The sequence below is a fragment of the Lolium rigidum genome, chromosome 3, assembly GCF_022539505.1.
Source record: "Lolium rigidum isolate FL_2022 chromosome 3, APGP_CSIRO_Lrig_0.1, whole genome shotgun sequence".
Lineage (NCBI taxonomy): Eukaryota > Viridiplantae > Streptophyta > Magnoliopsida > Poales > Poaceae > Lolium > Lolium rigidum.
The window spans coordinates 291,371,300-291,375,119 of NC_061510.1; the positions used below are offsets into that span (position 1 = coordinate 291,371,300).

Consider the following 3,820-nt stretch of genomic DNA (forward strand, 5'->3'; position numbering starts at 1 on the left):
TATGAATGCTAACACAGATGTTGGGGGACATTGCCTTGGATCTGTTTAGACGAAGGAGCCGTGTGAAGCTCTTCAAACAGTTCAAGAACTCGAAGAGCATCTCACAGCTGACCAAGAGACAAACCAGAATAGAATTTAGCACAACCGCAAAAATAAAAGGTCATGATTATAACAAAAAAATGCACTCAAGAGAATGATTCAAAGAGAGGTTTGAGATTACAGCATTGTTAATTTCATACTTTCAGTTAATGGAAGGACCTTACATATGATTCATCGGCAAACTGCTGCACAAAACTTATGCCAATTACTCAGATATGATGGGCTGATGCATTTAACTTTGCAAGACAAATAGAACAACAAAATTACCAGAGGCAAAATCATGAAACTACAGTTCACTTGCACATCAACTAGATCAATAGGGTTTTCAGCCAATGCACACAGAACGGAAACACCAGCAGGTTTTAAATTCAAACAGAGGTGTAGCACATTAGAAAAGAAACTCCAGGCTGAGTGTCTCAAGAGATTTCACCAACCTGAGTGTTGTTCTTGACGCTCAGCATGAGCAAGGACAGATGTCCTGTGCTGAACTCCTTTACTTGTTGCCAGAAAGGAGACACCAAGCACAATAGGACAACCGTGTCAGTTACCACTGTTAACCATCCATACATCGAAGCTTGTTGAGACGACAAGGCCACTAATTCAAATAAAGGGAGGGGAAACTGTGAGTTCTGGATGATGCTTACAGTGTCAGCCGCTTCCTATGCCATCAACGTCATCGCTCACGAAGCGAAGCCGATGATCTGAACAGGGGACAAAACCGAATCAGCAACATTTCTGAGACAAATATCCACACAGCAATCCAGAACACACAGTACATTAACAGAGCACATACTGCAGTCATGTATGTAGTCTATCAATATGTTCTTCTTATGATCATCTCTTTAACCGACACCACTGTTTATATGTGAAAACAATTAATCGAGAACCTACACATAACTACTACTGCTATGTAAGATTTGGTAAGAAAATACTGAAGGACTCCAATTCTATACCATATATAGGTAAATAACAAAAAAAAAGAATGATAATTATCTGTTAGTTCTACATTGTTCTATCTAATTATCTATGTCTACCATAATGCGGTTCCCAGCATGATAAGATCAAAAGCAAATTGATCCGAGACAACAAATATGCATATAGCCAGCTAAACACATGAACAAGGGTAGTAAACACAAATTCTATGCTTCAGGAGTTCCCATTGTTATTACACCTATGTCAAAAAATAAATGCTTCCGACCAGCAACAACCATCCCTAGAAAATTGAGAAGAGGATACTTCTAAAATCAATGGCACAGCCCGGGATTGATATTTACGCAGGGTACTGATCACACAACCAATTTAGCATAACAATGAAAAAGCTATCAGGCTATTAGTATCAAGGCAACATAAGGGTACATCAAGGTCAATATCATCCATGAAAGTGAGCATACACAAGTGCCCAAGATTAACCATAGCTACAAGAGTTTAACCATCACAGAGAAACCCAAGAGAGACGGAGAGATCTGGATGGACGACCTGGTCACAATATGCATGGATAAGACCAAAGTCAAATGCCCTGAGTGGCACATCCCCCAATTTGCTGATGAAAAGTTGCTGCATGAGGGTGCACACCTCCGGATTCAGTCGAACAATAAGACAAATCAGTGGAACAAAACGATGCATGAATTGGAGTGGTACTTGTGTGTTGTGTTGTAGCTAGCAGTTTCTCAAGTGACCAAACAACTTTCAGTAACTGATGATACTACTTTATAACAAAAACTTTAGTTCGTAAGAAATGTACACATTTTACAATCAAAATGCAAGATCAAAGTTATATCAACAATGTTCACATTTAGGCCTTGTTCGGTTCTTCGGGATTGAATCCAGATTTGGAATTGATCCAAGTATGGATTGGGTTGATCCCGTCCTAACACCCTATCCCCACGAATCCCCACTCAACCCTTCACCAGAATCACTTGCCGATTCCAACCATTCTGTTAATCCCGATTGCTGGCTCGCTGTGTCGTCGTCGCTGTCTTCTTCATGTGCTCTGCGTGTCATGGAAATTATTCCATGGGTCAGATGGAGCTTAAATTTTTCCAGACCAAATCATTGGAAGGTGGGCGGGATGGGCTGGGCTAGAATTCCGTCCGGGGCTAAACGAACACTACAATTTTTCTAGTCTGGATAATTTATCGCGTCTGGATGGATAACCACGATCGGCCCCAATCCAGGACATTCCCTGCCTCCAATGGATTAACCGAACGAGGCCTTAAGGTGTACCAAATTACTTGTTCATATTTAAGGTATACCAAATTACTTGGCAGAAAATTGTCTAACACTTCAAATTACATAACGGAGTTATACATGAATATATGCAGAACATGTGGTTCTGATCTTACGCATGGAAGGACAATTACTAACTAAATTATTCACACAATAACAAACTATTTGGCCCATGACACGATCGTAACAGATAATCTAAGATTTTCAATATAGAGTAATACTTTGTTTTCATATACTAGATAATTTCAAGCATTATACAATAACTGGAGCATGTAGATTGAATCAAACTTGTCCTAAACTGGAGCATATAGATTGAATCAAACTTGTCCTAAACTGGAGCAGAGAAAAAAAACATGAATCTACTCCCAGGATCCCACCGAGAGTACATAAATGACAGACCAATAAAGACAACTATCATATGCTACTAATAGGGCTGGTCAAGATAAATACAATGAACCCCATATATCCGACTTGAATAAAAACCTACTGCCAAACAAGAGGGAGGCAGCGCACCAAATTGGAAGATCCGGCCCATTACCTTGAGGATGCCAAGTTGATGGAGTCATTACCACACAATCGCCGCTTCGAGTGCAAGCAGCAACAGTGGTGTAACAGACTAACATCAGCTGCACATAATCCGGGGCCGCCGTCTTTGAGGAAACCTTCTTCATGCCCTGCCACTTAAAATGAGATCAAATTAATTTGTTGTTTCAAAACACTCAGATTTACTTGTAAACATTCAGCTACAAAGGTAAAAGGAAGGTCAATGTCATCGTTACTGAAACTGAGTGCCACTAGCTATTATTTTTGAAACATTTCTTTGCAATGAACATGCACAAGGTTTAGAGAAAGCTTCCTACAACAAATAATTAACTTTGCAGAAAAGTAAATACAAAGTAGATGAAAAACATATCCATGGCTGTACCAAATCGAGTCAAAATTCTTGTATTTGTGGCTTCTATAGCAAGCAAACCGTATTTACAAAAAAGTATAGCAAGTAGAAACAGAAACTTCACTTCATAATTAGAGAAGGTAGCTTTTTTATTTCACAAGGAAGAGTTGTGGTCATACAAGATACATTAACATAAGTAGAGAAGGTAGGTTATATTTTCTTTCGGATGATATACATCCATGGTTTTAAAGGCGTCGCCTAGCAGACGCTGAGGCGTCAAGGAGCCCCTCCTCCACCTTGAAAAATCGACCGCTTTAGGTGGTTAGGCGTCTAAAGCGCCCACCTAGTCGTTGCTTAAGTGGCAGAGTGCTCGCAAGCCACTCTAAGATGCCTTACGCCTTGAAAACCATGTATACATCATGCATGTGTACTGGGACTGAACGAAAAGAGATGTTACGAGTTAATGAATTAAGTTGAAAAAATGGATAAGGAAATATCCACACTTAGAAGAGGGTTATGCAGGTTTTAAAGCACATCAGTTCATTATCGACATGAGTAATTCAATGCATAATTTAGTTCTTTATGTTTACATATAGAATGATC

At 39.6% G+C, this 3,820-nt stretch overlaps 1 long non-coding RNA gene across 1 annotated transcript; it reads right to left on the reverse strand.

Annotated features, from left to right (window-relative positions):
* Window positions 1-533: 533 nt before the first annotated feature.
* Window positions 534-2,942, reverse strand: LOC124699663. Its single transcript, XR_007001476.1, has 3 exons — window positions 2,864-2,942; window positions 744-800; window positions 534-649 (listed from the first exon to the last, which is right to left on the reverse strand). It is a non-coding gene; the product is annotated as an uncharacterized LOC124699663 (long non-coding RNA).
* Window positions 2,943-3,820: the final 878 nt, after the last annotated feature.